At 37.5% G+C, this 17,463-nt stretch overlaps 1 protein-coding gene across 5 annotated transcripts in view; it reads right to left on the bottom strand.

The window, feature by feature from the left end:
• The window catches only part of FBXW11 (F-box and WD repeat domain containing 11), a 129,547-nt gene that overhangs the window by 70,596 nt on the left and 41,488 nt on the right, over nt 1-17,463 (bottom strand). The gene's annotated exons all lie outside the window — the stretch shown is intronic.

Below are 17,463 nucleotides of genomic sequence, written 5' to 3'. Positions count from 1 at the left end.
AGGATGCAAACAAAGCCCTTCCTCCTCGATCTCCTGCTCCCCACCCCAAAACAAGACACCCAGTAAAGAAACTATGTTTTGGGGACTTCCCTGGCAGTCCAGTCGTTAAGACTCCGTGCTTCCATTGAAGGGGACACGGGTTCAATCCCTGGTCTGGGAAATAAGATCCCACATGCTGTGTGGCGCAGCCAAAAAAAAAAAACAAAGAAAGAAACTATGTTTTGTTACACTGACAGAAGATGTTCTTAAACTAGGACTCATAAAATTAACCTCAAACTGCCAGTCCTGCCCCCCAAAATGTAGTGACATAAGCAAATCTTCATCTACACACACACACACAAAAATTCAGCTAATGAAATCCCCACACATAAAAGAAGAAAGGACAGGGAGGGGCAGAAGAAAATGAAAACCTCAAATCAGTCTTTCCTAACTGAGGTTCTACAAGATAATTAAGCCCTACTGAGCGTGATTTTGGTAATTGTTCACTTGATTTTCCTAGGGATAGTACATAGATACTATCATTCTAGTTATACATAAGAAAAGTAAACTTATTATATACTATGTATGCCTTAGTGCATTATGGCATATTGCGCTTATGGAATGTGCCTGAAAAGAGTACTCCAAACTGAACTCAATATGATTAAACAAATATATGATGTTATTTTTAAAATGCCTTGAATCAGAAAGTCAAAACTCAAGAAGGAAAACATACCAAAAGCAGAAAGAAATGAAACAAGATTTAACTCAGTAAAGAAATAAAAACAAGATTATAATAGAAATGAAAGTAAATTACAATGCCCCCAAAATGATAAGTTCAAATGAAAAATGTAATAATAGGCATTAAAGAAAAGCAGGAAAATAATCTAAGAGAATGAAAGTGAGATAAAGAAAGAAACAAAACAGGACAGAGAAGTAGCTGAAATCGAAGAAAAAGAGGAAGCCTTTCAGGGACAGACCCCTCCCCAATATCCTCTGCTTTAGCCTCTGTCTGAAGTACCTAGATACTAGTATCATTTCCTGAGCTGTCTTACAGATGTTAAAATGCCCACCAAATGCAAAACGTTAACTAGTTGCTGACCATGAGCACACAGCCCCCACAGGCCTACTAGAGGCTAAGAACTGATAATGTTCACCCCTGTGACACGGCCCTGTTATCTCACCATCAACCAAAGAACTATGCATGAGCTGACCACATACCCTGGGACACCTCTCCCTCATCTTGCCTTTAAAAGGGTTTTCCTGAAACCCACTGGGGAGTCCAGGTGTTTTGAGTACTAGCTGTCCTGGACTCCTTGCTTCGTGCCCTGCAATAAACGCTGCACTTTCTTTCACCATAACCTGGTGTCAACAGACTGGCTTTACTGCGTGCAGGTGGGTGGACCCAAGTTTGGTTCGTTAACACTATAATTCAAGAAAACTTTCCAGAAATAAAAGGAAATCTGAACTGCATGTTAACAGGGTCTTCAGATACTAGGGAAAATTGGCCCACAGCACTGAACTCCTAGAGATACCCTAGTAAAATTATTAGACTTTAAGATAAAGAAAAGATTTCTCAGTCTCCAGTCCAAAATTTTTTTTAAATTAAAAGAAAACTTACAAGAGAAAGAGCATGAATTAGACTGGCATCAAATATCTTAAAAACAATGTACCAAGCAACGTATCAGTGGGACAGCATTTTCCAAAAACAGTAGAAAAGGAAGTGTACGGTAAAGATTTTCTAACCAAAGACAATAGGAAAATAGTTTCAAACAGGTAACAGGTCAGGGAATTCTGTCTCCTTGAGCAACCAAGAGATGACTCAGAACACTTTAGCAAAAAGATTAATGGTAAACATTTTAAAATAATTACAGTAAAAAAATATATAAAATAAAATAATTACAGTATGGATATAAGAATAAAACAAAGATGAAGATGATGAGGGTTGAAGAATATGTGATACATTCTGAAAAGGAGAAATAATGCAGCTTAAAAGGAGAAGGGATCAGAAGAGGAAAGAACAAGTCCTGACTGTTGTATAGTGAACAGGTGGCAGTTAAAGAATTCCATTAAAAGGATAAACTTGTTAATAAAATATTAAATAAAACCCCAAGAATTACAAGCATTTTAAAAGTTGTAAGTAAAGGGTAATCAATAGAACAAAAATATACACCTTTCTAAGTTTAAACAAAAATTTCAAAAATAAAAGAGCAAAGAAAACAACACATCATGAAAGGAAACTAAAAGATATGCAAAGAGACATGGATTAAAAATACACTAACACACACTACTCCCAATACAAAGCAGATCAAGAGGACCAAAATATAAAGTTCAGAAGAATAAACATAATCAAGAAGGTACAGCAAATATTAAAGATATCAAACTTTACACCCTGTAAATAGAGACTAATCTGTTTTTCAGGCACACATGAAAAATTTATGAAGACTCATCATATATTTGATCACAAAGAAATAAGTTCTACAAAAGAAAAAAAATCAGATAATAATAGCCTCTGATCAAAAGATATAAAACTAGAAATAACTCCCCCCAGAAGAACTGGTTTTTTTCAAAATCAATGCTATGAAGCAATTTATGAAGCTTCTGGCCTACACATGCTTTGAAGATTTGGTAGAATTCCCCTGTGAAACCATGTTGGTCTGATGCATTTTTGTGGCTTGGTTCTTTGATAAGTTTCTCTATTCTCTTCTTCAAAATTAGTTCTTGGATAAGACTCAACATTATAAAGATAACAGTTCACCCTAATTTATAATTTTAAAACACCCCAGTATAGGGCTTCCCTGGTGGCGCAGTGGTTGAGAGTCCGCCTGCCGATGCAGGGGACGTGGGTTCGTGCCCCGGTCCGGGAAGATCCCACGTGCCGCGGAGCGGCTGGGCCCGTGAGCCATGGCCGCTGAGCCTGCGCGTCCGGAGCCTGTGCTCCGCAACGGGAGAGGCCACAACAGTGAGAGGCCCGCGTACCACCAAAAAGAAAAAAAAAAAACCACCCCAGTATCACATAAAAAGCTTCTTGTGGAGCCAGACAAGTTGGTACTCAAATTCATGTGGAAAAACTTATAAGAATACTCAGAAAACAACATGCAAAAAGAAAAGCTACAAGGTGCAATTAGCCCCACCAGACATTTAAACATACTATAAGTCTCTCTAGTTAAAAACAAGGTTCTTTTATGGCATATGCATAGATAATTACTCTGATGTAGGTGTCAGCAAGCTTCTGTAAAGGATGAGAGGTGAATATTTCAAGCTTTGCAAGCCTCACAGTTTCTGTCACAACTACTTGACTCTTCTGTTGTAGCACAAATGCAGCCATAGACGATAAGTAAATAAACGAGTGGGGCTGTGATCCAATATAACGTTACTTACAAAAATAGGGCTGGGTTTGGCCAGATGGCCATAGTTTGCCACATCCTGGCCTAATGGAATAGAATGTTCAGAAATAGACCCAAGTACATATGGAAATTTAGTACGTGATAAAAGTGGCTTCTCAAATCACTAGGGAACTTCAATGTTGTGTTGGTTTCTGCTGTACAGCAAAGTGATTCAGTTATACATACGTAATACATTCTTTTTTATATTCTTTCCCATTATGGTTTAATCATAGGATATTGAATATAGTTCCCTGTGCTATACAGTAGGACGTTGTTGTTTATGCATTCTATATTAGTTTGCATTTGCTAAACTGCAGAACTTTTTAATAAGTGCTGGGACAACTGGTCAGCCATTTGGAAAAAGATAAAATTAGAACACTGGAAAAAATATTTAAAACGTATGTCACAGGTAAAAGGACTTATATACCTAAATTTTTCTTTTAAATTGAGGGGGATAAAAATTACCAAAATCCCAATAGGAAAATGAGGAAAGGACATGGACAGACTTTTTAAAAGATATAAAAACAACCCTTAAATAAGAAAAGATGTTTAGACTTACTCATAATTAAAGAGATACAAATTAAAGCTATACATTTCTCACCTAACACTGGCAAATATTCACAAGTATGATGAGACATTCTGTCAGTAAATGAGTAAGGAAACAGGCACTCTCATATACTTCTGGTGGGAAGGCAAATGTGTACAACCCTTCTGGAGGAGAATTTGGCAATATCTAACAAAACTACATAAGTAGCTTGACGTTTTGATCGGGCATTACCTTTGTTCCTGTATCAACCTTTTTTTTTTATTTCTTCGTTTTTGGTTTTTTTTGGGGGTGTTTTTTGAATTTTATTTTATTTATTTTCTTTATACAGCAGGTTCTTATTAGTTATCTTTTATATATATATTAGTGTATATATGTCAATCCCAATTTCCCAATTCATCCCTTTTGATCCAATAATACATTTCTAGGAATCTTCCCTGAAGATACACTATAATTAAATACTATGAAAACACATATGCACAAGGTAAACATATGCACTGGAGTCCTGTTTGTAATTAAAAAAAAACAAAAACAAAACAACCTGCATGCTCATACTTAAGATTCTAAGCCGAATATACTATGGTGTATCAACACACAGTACGCAGCCTTACGCAAGAATAAGAAAGGCTAATACAGAGTAATTATGCGCTAATACAGAGTAATTATGCGCTAATACAGAGTAATTTTGCGCTAATACAGAGTATTATGCGCTAATACAGAGTAATTTTCAGGGTACATTTTCAGGTGAAAAAAGCCAAGTGCAAAATAGTATCTACCTATATACTACCCTTTGTATAAGAAGTAAGCAGAAATAAGAAAATATACATGTGTGTACCTGTTCCTTAGTGCATAAAGAAACCCAGGAAGGATAAATCAGAAACTAAAGGAATTGGTTACCCGATGGAAACAGGATGGAAAGAACAGACGAATGGGAACAGGACAGAAAGGATGACCTTTCTGTATTGTTTTTACTCTTAGAACCGCAATACATGCTTTATATACTCAAAAAAATAAAATCAACAACGACTGGGAGAGAGAGATGGAATATCAACAGAAACAAACGAACCTAAATACATTTCAATTGAATAACATAATCATACTTAACGGTGAGGAAAAAATTAATCCAAGTGACTCTGGAACTCAGCAGTTAGAATATATAGCCAAAAACAAAAGTTAATTGTAAAGAAATATTCAGTATGGTTAGTAAATTTATTTTTCAGTGATATAGGTAAGCAATTCTAAAACTATTGAATATGCATTCTAGAACTGAGCAAGTGAATACACATACTGTGGAAAACAGGAGTCATTGTTTCTCACTGTTAGAGAAGGGAGTTACAAATATGAAAAGGGCTACCTTAGAAAACTGGAATGAAATCTGTAAGACTGGACTAGAACTATCACTGTGAACTCGCGGTTTTTTTTTTTTTTTTTTTTTTTGCGGTACGCGGGCCTCTCACTGTTGGGACCTCTCCCGTTGCGGAGCACAGGCTCTGGACGCGCAGGCTCAGCGGCCATGGCTCACGGGCCCAGCCACTCCGCGGCATGTGGGATCTTCCCGGACCGGGGCACGAACCCACGTCCCCTGCATCGGCAGGCGGACTCTCAACCACTGCGCCACCAGGGAAGCCCGCGGTTTTTGTTTTTTTTTTAGATGTTGGGGGTAGGAGTTTATTAATTAATTTATTTATTTTTGCTGTGATGGGTCTTCATTTCTGTGCGAGGGCTATCTCCAGCTGTGGCAAGCGGGGGCCACTCTTCATCGCAGTGCGGGGGCCTCTCACTATCGCGGCCTCTCTTGTTGCGGAGCACAGGCTCCAGACGCGCAGGCTCAGTAGTTGTGGCTCACGGGCCTACTTGCTCCGCGGCATGTGGGATCCTCCCAGACCAGGGCTCGAACCCGTGTCCCCTGCATTAGCAGGCAGATTCTCAACCACTGCGCCACCAGGGAAGCCCCCGCGGTTTTTTAATACATAGAAAAGGAGGGAGTTTTTTCCACAGAGACAAAATTATACATATATTACCTAACACTGTTGGCTGAGAGAGCCTATAGAAGCAGTGACATCCCAATAGCACTAAGCACACTTAGCAACCAGATCTAAATACCATTCTTCACAAAAAGAAACCAAGGCTCCTTACAGAATTGACTAATTTCAGGGCTGACTATGGGAAAATACAAGATGAGCCTGGAAAATTTTTTTTGCCCCAGAAATTAAGAAGTGCTTAAAGAATTATGAGGACAGATCAAAAGGATACAGGACCCAGCTTGAAACGGCATGCAAAGGCCAAGCTTTGAACAATCTGACCATCAAAATATATAATCATAATAACAGATTATAACCCACTGAAAAAAATAAGAAACCACAAGTCTATAAGTGAATAAATTGAAATTCTAATGAAAAGAGGACATTTATACAGTTTCAAAGTATCTCTCCACAAAATACTTAATTACAGAGAGAAAAGCGGTAACTTTATAGTGAAGAAAGCTCCTAGATACCACCTTCCTCAAATAATCAAGATGACCACCATTAGTAACAAGAGAAATCAAAATCATGTACTACCTAATAAGATGCAAAGATAAAGAACACAGCGTCACTTCTGTGATATTCCTTTCAAAGATGTGTAAACTAAATTTAATCATAAGGAAACAGACAAACCTACACTGATAGACATACTACAAAATAACTGATCTGTAACCTTCAAAAGTGCCAAGGTTGGGCTTCCCTGGTGGCGCAGTGGTTGAGAGTCCGCCTGCCGATGCAGGGGACACCGTTTCGTGCCCCGGTCCGGGAAGATCCCACGTGCCGCGGAGCGGCTGGGCCCGTGAGCCATGGCCGCTGAGCCTGCGCGTCCGGAGCCTGTGCTCCGCAAAGGGAGAGGCCACAACAGTGAGAGGCCCGCGTACCGCAAAAAAAAAAAAAAAAAAGTGCTAAGGTCACAGAAGTCCAGGAATGCCGGAGAAACTGTTCCAGTTTGAAAGAAACTAAAGAAGTATGACAACTAAAGGTGTCTTATCATTCTGAACTGGATACCTTTGCTACAAAGGACATTATTGGACCTTTGATGAAACTCAAGAGACTGAGGACTGGATGGCAGTAATGTATCCAATGTTAATTTACTGATTTGATTCTCATATTATGATTATGTAGAACATCCTCCTTTGTAAGAAATATACACTAAAACACTAGAACATGACGGAGCATTCAGTCAGCTTTACTTTCACATAGTTTGAGAAACAAAAAGTTCTTAGTACTGTACTTACAATTGAGCTCAAGACTGTCTCAAAATCAATAAAAATAAATCTTTTAATGGCTGGTTTGCAATAACTAATACCCAACACTTCAAACTGTGGGATCATAACCCTAGGAAAAAATTGTGCTGAAATGATTTGTGCTTTTTTCACCACCACTGTCAGATGATTTTAGTAAACATCTCAAACCAGTACTGACTGAGGACACTACAGGCTCAGTGTCTTCCCCAAGCCATTCACTACTAGTTGACAGGGATTCTTCCATCCTTCTCTTTCCTGCGAACTCTACCAGATCCCTCGGGGCAATGTTTCTTCTGGCAAAGTTTTTACTTTGAAATTAATTAGGTGTTGGTTTCTTCTGGTTACCATTTACTCTAATCCTTAATTTTTCACTTCCTGTTGTCTTATAGATGAAGGATTTAACATTTGCCTTTTACTCCGAATTTAAAAAGATGGAAGCATGCTATAATATAAGAGATTTTACAAGGACTTCAGTAAGCGACTCCTGGTTTTCTAAAGGGAGAATGGGGTAGAAAGAACCTTCCTTTACTGGAGTAAACAGTTTTCATATGCCATCTATCTACAAAGACTGGCAGCTGGTTCTTTGTACTACCGGATCATAGCACAGTGCATGGCACACAGCAGGCAGTCAGTAAAAATGTATTATGGGTGATTCTATACTTTCTGTATTTTCTGAATAACCTCATCTAAACTGACTAATCTCAATTTTGAATTCTAGTCAGAGCACCCAGGCAATTCAATAAGAAGGCACATGTTGGAAAATGTCTCTCAAGTCCTTTATTCTTGGCCAAGCATATCCAGTATTATTAGATCTTATTTTAGTAGGCCATGCCTTAGCTGACTCAACATATACTCAAATTGCTCAGAGAGGAGAGCTGCCATTTGTGAAGAGGCCTGTGAATTTAGAGTATTCTACTGAATCACACAAATCAGCCTTGTTAAATTTTTTTAGAATAATAATGTTCAATCCCAGTGAGGGTACAATGATATGCAAACCCTCTGGAAAACAATTTGACAGGATATGTACAGTACATCTCCTAGGAATATATCCTAGGTAATTGAAAATGACAGCAAAGAATTATGCAAAAAGATGGAGATTCGTTTTTAATAATTAAAAGTGAAGAGTTTAAGCACCCAGAAAAATGTTAAATTATGGGCTGTTCATGAAATATGGTAATTTCAAATTACGAGAAATTTTTAATGATAGAAAACATTAACACAATAATTCTGAATAAGTGTACAAAGCATGTAAAGTAAAGCATATAAAGATATATATAATCATATATATATATAGTTCTCAACTATGTAAAGCATATGCAAAGATTAAAAACTCAAAGACAATACGCCAAAATACTAAGAATGGCACTTCCCTAAATTGAGGATTATTTCTCATTTTTCTTTCCACTTTTATCCCAATATTCTACAATATGCATGTACTGCTTTTGTAATCAGAAAAGATTTTTTAAGCAAAACAACAATACAATAAGCTATCCTTCAAAGAAAAATCAATTTTTACTCAAGGAACTCCCTTCAACTCACTTGAATACCTGGATTCAAAGAACTCAGAGAACTACGTCGAAAGTAGTTCTGGCTATGACAGCAAATACCACTACCCCATATAATCCCAACAAAGCTTAGAGACAGCCATTCCTTCACACTCCAGTTTATTCTGTCTGTCCAGGAACTATTTTAGAAACAGGTGAATTTGTCATCCAGTGAACAGTAAGACATGACCGACCCTTTTCTCATGGAACTTGGGATTCTGATGGGAGAAAAAGACAACAGACAGGAGGAAAAAAAACAAACATGGAATGTAATTTCAGGCAGTGCTAAGTGTTCTGAAGAAAAAATAATGTAGGGTAAAGGAACAGAGTGAAAAGCAGGAAGCTATTTTAGATTGGGTGGCCAGAGAAGGCCTCTAAAGAAGAGATATTTGATCATGTACGCTACTTGTGTAATAACATAAATAGCATTCCTATTGCGTAATTGTCCTAGAAAACCCTATTTACAACTTAAAATACAGATAATTGTCTCTATGAAAATAGTTTCTACTTTACGAGGCAATAAGGTGTATTGGAACCAGAGAGACTAGGTTTAAATCCTGGCTTTGCCACTTAGTAGGTGTGCGCCCTTAGGCAAGTCGCAAGCTTTCTTTCTCAGTTTCCTCATGTATAAAACAGACATAACAAAACCTATTTCGTAAAATTTGTTCAAAGGATTAAAAAAGACAATATATGGGAAAGGGCTTAGTAATGTGTCTAGCGTAAGTGCTAACTGTGAGTTCCCTACACACTTATGGTTCTTCCACAAAATGAGTACTATCTACTGAATGACTCTTTATGAAGAATCATTACTGAAGCATTTCATTATTGCAAGTAGATACATATTTTTATCTTCCCATACCATGGACTCCAAAGTCCAAATCACCTCTGACTAAATGGTTATTAGATATTGGTGATATATATGATATTGGCTTGATAAGACTGGTATCATTTTTACTAATGTCACACTCACCTTTTCTTTCTTCATTTGGTCATGGACTACCTCTGTTCCCATTTGTATCCCTGACTCCAAATATTGGCCTCTTTTCAGTCACAGTTGTAATGGTTAATTTTATGTTTCAGCTTGGCCACAACAAACTTGGCCAGTCGTGTGGTCAAGCTTTAGTCTACATGTTGCTGTGAAGGTATTTTGTAGATGTGATTAACATTTATAATCAGTAGACTTTGAGTACAGCAGATTACCCTCCAAAATGCAGGTGGGGCCTCATGTAGAAAGCTAAAGGCCTTAAGAGCAAAGATGCTGCCTCAAGACTGTAAAGACTGTCAAGGATAAACCTTGCCTGCATTTCTGCTTCTCTGCCACACAAATTTCAAATTTGCCAGTCCCCACAATCATGTGAGCCAATTCTCTAAATTATCCATCTATCCATCTGTCTACCTACCACTGGTTCTGTCTCTCTGGAGAACCCTAATACACTGGTCAACCTTAGAGTTGGTCCCCCTGCTTCCTCTCTTCATTCTATTATCTAATAGGTCCTATTAACACATTAGTCAGATAAATTACACCTTTCGTCAAAATTCTCTAATGACTTCCCATCTCATGCAGAATAAAAGCCCCAACCCTTGGGGTGCCCTACTCCCTGCCCCCACTTTCTCCACAGCACTTCTTACTACCTAAAATACCATGTGTTTTACTTATTTTCTTTCTTTTCCCACTAAAATTTAGGTTCTAAGACAGTGGCTTTTTGTCTATTTTGTGCACTCTTGTATTCCCAGCCCCTACAATAATCCCTGGTACACAGTAGGAGCATCATAAATATGTGTTGCTTGAAGAATAAGCAAATGAATAAACAAAGTGTGATTCTTTTCATGTATTCTTTGGGCTTTCCTATGTTTTCCAGTTTTCTACACTGGGCATTTATTTGTACTATCATATACTGAGATAGTATACTATCATATGCTAAGAATAATATAAATTAGAATAACCTCTTTGGTGGAGGATAGGTCAATTTTTTGGGTTTTTAAAAAAATTAATTAATTATTTATTTTAATTTTAATTTTTGGCCGCATTGGGTCTTTGTTGCTGTGCACGGGCTTTCTCTGGTTGCGGCGAGGGGGCTACTCTTTGTTGCGTAGCACGGGCTTCTCGCTGCGGTGACTTCTCTTGTTGCAGAGCGCGGGCTCTAGGCACGCGGGCTTCAGTAGTTGTGGCACGCGGGCTCCGTAGTTGTGACACGCAAGCTCTAGAGCACAGGGTCAGTAGTTGTGGCACACGGGCTTAGTTGCTCCGCGGCATGTGGGATCTTCCCGGGCCAGGGCTCAAACCCTTGTCCCCAGCATTGGCAGGCAGATTCTTAACCACTGCGCCACCAGGAAAGCCCTTGGTCAATGTTTAAAAGCCTTAAGAAAGTTCATATCCTTTGACTCAGAATTTCTCCAATGAATAATACAACCTAAGAAATAAGTAGAGACTAAAATTTAATAACCTTAATGTCCATCAGTAGGAGAATGATTAAATTATTGTACATCCAGACAATTAAACTCTACATAGTTATTTATTAAAAATGTAGACCTAAGTTTACTAATGTGAATCATATTGGTAAAAATGGGGTTATAATTCAGTATACATAGAGTATAAGCCTATTTATAAACTAAACAAAACATACACATATACACACATACATAAAAATAAAATGTCAAGAAGAAAAAACAATGAATGGGCACTAAAATGAAGTGAGATTATGGCTGAATGATTAATTTCTTCTTTATACTTCTCTACTGTCCAAAATTTTTGCAGGGAAAAAGTGTTACTTTCATAAACAGAGCAATAAAAATAAATCAACAGAAATACATAAAACCAGAATTCTTACAAGCAATAAAATAAAAGTCTGTAGTATGAGGTATATTGTGTCATTTTTGTTGAAAATTAAAAAGGCATTTTTTAATGTGGTCTGAATCCCATTTATCCACCTCCCTATCCTCAAATTTACGTATACTGTTAAACCTTACTCAACACGCACACTGCCTTATCCATCACACACACTGTTTTGGAAACCATAAATTAAAAGTGTTAGTAAAATGAGGCGTAGTTTTCATTTTCCCATAGCAGAGGCTCTCTTCCACGGAAAATATATGTGATTTCTTGAGTGCCTAAAAATATGTATATGATCAATGAAATTAATAAAGTGCTATTTCTTGAGGGCTAGTACTATATGCCAGTCATTGTGCTATCATTAAAACTTTCTCCAAAATATGAATTTACTTGTTGCTTCAAATTCTGAGATCACCAAGTCACCCTATATTCAGAAAATGACATGGAAATCACTAAAAAAAAAAAAAAATACCCAAGAATTTCAATTCGCAGTAAAAACAGGAAACATCACTTCTTTAGAAAAATGCTAAAATGAATCTTTCTGTTTGGCACTTTGAACTTTTGAACTTTCAAAGCTTATCATCATTAACAGGACACTCTGAAACCAGCATTATATGTATGAAAGACAGCATGATACACTGCGGACCATGACAAGCCTAAAGAGGTTAATTACTGATGATGATACTAGAGAAGTAAAGAAGAACAAAAGCTTGAAAGGATTTCTGTGAGTGGGCATCATCAGATACAAGGAAATGAAACATGAGCATATGATCTCAAACCAATGGGGGAAAAGCTAGATCAGTAAACAGTATGCAGAAAACAGTGTGGCCATTTAGAAAGAGTGTGGATCCCTGATTCACAGCATATACCAAAATAAATTACAGAGAAACGGAAAGATTTAAATATAAAACATAAAGCCATAAACCACTAGAAGAATGGTAAAGGAAAAGAATGACTACAGATGGCCAACAGGCACGTGAAAAGATGCTCAACAATGCTAATTATTATAGAAATGCAAATCAAAACTTCAATGAGGTACCACCTCACATCAGTCAGAATGGCCATCATTAAAAATCTACAGATAACAAATGCTGGAGAAGGTGTGGAGAAAAGGGAACCCTCCTACACTGCTGGTGGGAATGTAAGTTGGTGCAGTCACTGTGGAAAACAGTATGGGAGGTTCCTCAGAAAACTAAAAATAGCGTTACCATATGATCCAGCAATCCCACTCCTGGGCATATACCCGGACAAAACTATAATTCAAACAGATACATGCGTCCCTATGTTCACAGCAGCACTATTCACAATAGCCAAGACATGGAAACAACCTAAATGTCCATCGACAGATGAATGGATAAAGAAGATATGGTAATATATACAATGGAATACTACTCAGCCATAAAGAAGAACGAAATAATGCCATTAGCAGCAACATGGATGGACATAGAGATGATCATACTAAGTGAAGTAAGTCAGAAAGAGAAAGACAAATACCATATGATATCACTTACATGTGGAATCTAAAATATGGCACAAATGAATCTATCTATGAAACAGTAACAGACTTACAGACATAGAGAACAGACTTATGGTTACCAAGGGGGAGGGGGTTGGGGGAGGGATGGACTGAGAGTTTGGGATTGGTAGATACAAACTATTACATACAGAATGGATAAACAACAAGGTCCTACTGTATAGCACAGGGAACTATGTTCAATTTCTTGGGATAAACCATAATGTAAAAGAATATAAAAAAGAAGGTATAAATGTGTATAACTGAGTCACTTTGCTGCACAGCAGAAATTAACAAATTATAAATCAACTGTACTTCAATAAAAAAAACATTAAAAAAGAATAAGTATGATTACATAAAAAGTAAAAATTTCTTTCAAAATCTTCTTCAAAGCACAAAGCATTATAAACAAAACTGAAAGGCAAATGTCAAACTAGGGAAAACACCTGCAATAAATGACAGTTACTGGATTTAATATATAAAGAATTCCTACAACTAAGATTTTTTTTTAAAAAGTCATTTTAGAAAAATGGAGAAAAGGTATGAAGAGGTAACTCATAAAACAAGAAGTAGAAATGGCCAATAAATAAATATGTATTTTAACATTTTCATTTATCAGAATGGCAAAAAAATACAAAATTAAAGTATCCAATGCCAGCTAAGGCATATAAAAAGGGAATCTCCCATCCGCTGCTTTTAGGAGTATAATCTGAGCCAGCCGGTCAACAGTACAATTTAGCAACCTACAGTGTTTTAATGTGCACACTCTTTCACCTAAAGAAATAATCACAGAAGTGTACAAACACTTAGCTACAATGATGTTCTACTCAACATGGATGCCTCAAAAATTGGAAGCAGTCTTGACAAGGAAGGGAGGGTTTCTTAAAATCAGTAATATATATATTAAATGGAATATTATGCAGTGATTTGCAGTACGTGGGCCTCTCACTGTTGTGGCCTCTCCCGTTGCGGAGCACAGGCTCCGGACGCGCAGGCTTAGCGGCCATGGCTCACGGGCCCAGCCGCTCTGCCACATGTGGGATCTTCCCGGACCGGGGCATGAACCCGTGTCCCCTGCATCGGCAGGCGGACTCTCAACCACTGCGCCACCAGGGAAGCCCCTGCAGTGATTTTTAAATGATGGTAGAAAGTCTTAATTCATCATGTTACTATTTGTCACTTTTTATTATTAGTTTAAATTGGAACAAGTATAGGTTATTTTTAACAATTTTTTTAAAGTAAACCTTAAACATTTTTAAATGATATCCAGAGCTTACAGAAGAAATAAACTAGATTATAAACTGGTCCACCCTCCATGAAAACGATTTAGCCTCACCTATCAGAATAAATCACTGCCCATTTTGTGACAAATCACTGAGCTATATAGTTAAGATTTCTGTACTTTCTACACATATATTATAATTCAAAGGAGAAAAAAAAAATGTATTCCTCGCCCTCACTGCCCCCAAATCTATGGATGATAAAAGTTGGTGAAATTTCCACTGGTGAAAGAGTTAGATTTTACAAAACCTGGGGACATGTCTGCAATATGACTGTAAGTAAAGAGGGAAAATCCCTGTAATTGTTGGGTTACATATCATCCTATGAACAAAAAATGAAAACATGCAATGGTAGACAACATTAACTGTTAACATTTGTTGCGGGGGGGGATGGAAAAGAGAGATTATTACTTTTCTGTATACAGACAATTTAATAATAAAACACTGATACTCCTTGACCAAGCAACTGTACTTCTAGGAATTTATTCTACAGACATAATCATGCAAGCCTAAAGGTTTATGTTCACTGAAATTAGCAAAGTGCCATAACAGAAAAAAAATACTGAAGCCTAAAGTTCCATTAATAGGGAACGGGATATATATATATATTTTAAATGATAAAGCCAATATGATGAAATATTATTGCATCCACACAAAAGAATAGGGTTTATATGATTTTATATGCTGATATGGAAAGATGGGCAATGTATCTTACTAACTGAAAAAGTTATTAATTGAAAAATAGTATGTATAATATGGTTCTATTTTTTTAAGTTTCTGTCTAAAGGATAATGGGAAACTCAGAAGTGATACTTTGGGAAGTGAGAACTGTGTTCAAAGGAAACTTTACACGTCTTTTATAACCTTCGGTACCAGTTGTACTATTTTTTTATTCTTTGAAACTTTTTTATATATATTTTTTCGCTGACATAAAACAGTGATTTGTCAAACTCTTTTTTTTTTAAAAGCTATCTTAGATTTGTTTTAAAATGCCCCAGAAAAAAACAAAGTTCAAGAAAGAGAAAGTTGGACTAAGAATAGCATAATTTTGAAAACTATTCAAGGCTGAGTCGAATGGATCGCTTTACTCTTTTGTGTGTTTAGAAATTTCCATAGAATTTTTCACATAAAATCTTACTAAAAGCTTTGCTATATAATACAGATAAATCCAGAGCTATTCCAGGTGAGTAAGTGAGAGAGGCATTATCCTTCTAGTGACTCCAAAGTCACACTCTGGGGTTCCATGGGACATTAAAACACTATTTTTATAATCATTTTCATCACCACAATAACAAAGAGAACCTGCACAATTTGATGAATTCCTCCCTGCCCAACAGGAAGGAGGAAGACAGACCTTAAAACAGCAACAAATGTTCTCTCTGGGTGGTGAGGTTACCAACGGATTTTTTTTTTTTTCTTAAGAAACTATATTTGTAAATTTTCTTATACAGGGAAAAAATGTGTTTTTTAATGTTCATAAAATACTACACTCTACCACTGAAAGGTTACTCCACGACTTCACATTTTTGGCCCTAGAGTGCAACAGAATAATGGACAAGAAATAATAAAGGGCTTCCCTGGTGGCGCAGTGGTTGTAAAAAAAAAAAAAAAAAAAAAGAAATAATAAATCCCCAACGCCCATTAAAAAAAAGACAGAGACATTGAGTTGGAACAGCCATGTGTGACCTTAGGAGACAGCCCTGAACAAAACAAGAACACCTGACAGCAGGGGCCGTATCATATCATATGCCCAGTCTTTTATCTTATTCTTATCTTGCCCTGGACTCTAAGACTGGAGTTCCCTCTTCTTGAATAGGGAACCAGGGGCAAGCAATGAAAGAAATGGATTTTCATTCCTCAACAGCAAGCAATTGGTAAGGTGTAGGTGTTATCTCCCCTCTACCTCAGACAGACAGATATAACTAGCTCCATGTAAAGGATGAGGAAACCGTGGGTCTGGAAAATTAAGTAACTTGCCTAGCGTCACAAAGCTATTAAGCATCAGGCAGAAGACTAGAATTGAGGTTTGTCTGCTCCAGAATAAGGATTCTTTCTACCAAGCTATCTCCCTTCTCTAAAAAATATTCTCTTACGTTGGTAGCTGTTAAGTTCCAACTGTAATGTTCTCAAACCAGTGTGGCTCACTATATATGCTGAAAAGAAAAGAAACAAGAAAGGCAGATGTCAAGAAGTTCTATTAATAACTGCCCAGCACTATCCACAATGGAGCTAGGTGAGAGGCACTAAAACTTGATTCACATGACCCCTGCTGTCATTTCAAGCAATCAGTCCAACTCTTTAAAAAAGCTTATCACTAACACTCTCCCCAACTGAGAGCTTGCAAATGTCATTCCCAAGAAAACTTGTCAGATCACTACATGGAACCTCTACATTCCAGGTGCATTAGCTTTCAACTTTTTAATGTTAAAAATAAAGAGGAGGAACTTCTCTGGTGGCGCAGGGGTTAAGAATCCGCCTGCCAATGCAGGGGACACGGCTTCGAGCCCTGGTCCAGGAAGATCCCACATGCCGCAGAGCAACTAAGCTCATGCACCACAACTACTGGGCCTGTGCTCTAGACCCTGCGAGCCACAACTACTGAGCCTGCGTGCCACAACTACTAAAGCCCACGTACTCTAGGGCCCATGTTCCACAACAAGAGAAGCCACCGCAATGAGAAGCCCGCACACCGCAATGAAGAGTAGCTCCCGCTCGTCCCAACTAGAGAAAGCCCGCACGCAGCAACGAAGACCCAACGCAGCCACAGATAGATAGATAGATACATAGATAAAATGTATTTTAAAAGTAAATAAATAAATAAAGGGTAATTGTTTCTACCCAAAAATGGCAGTTGCCAGGTTAAGGTCACCACAGCATGGTGACCAGAACACTGGCTTTGCAGTTATCCAGACCTAGGTTCATAACCTAGTTCTGCCACTTAAATAAATGTGTAACCTTAGGCAAGTCAATTCAATTCTATAACTTCATATACAAAAAAGCCAAGATAGATAACTTCTCCATAAAGGATTAAATGAGATAACCTAGCACCTAGGACCCAACACTTAAAAAGAAGGTGGAAGGGCTTCCCTGGTGGCACAGTGGTTGAGAGTCCGCCTGCTGAT

This window comes from Neophocaena asiaeorientalis, unplaced genomic scaffold (genome assembly GCF_003031525.2).
Source record: "Neophocaena asiaeorientalis asiaeorientalis breed wild unplaced genomic scaffold, Neophocaena_asiaeorientalis_V1.1 scaffold268, whole genome shotgun sequence".
NCBI lineage: Eukaryota > Metazoa > Chordata > Mammalia > Artiodactyla > Phocoenidae > Neophocaena > Neophocaena asiaeorientalis.
This window is presented reverse-complemented; position numbering and strand designations above follow the sequence as displayed.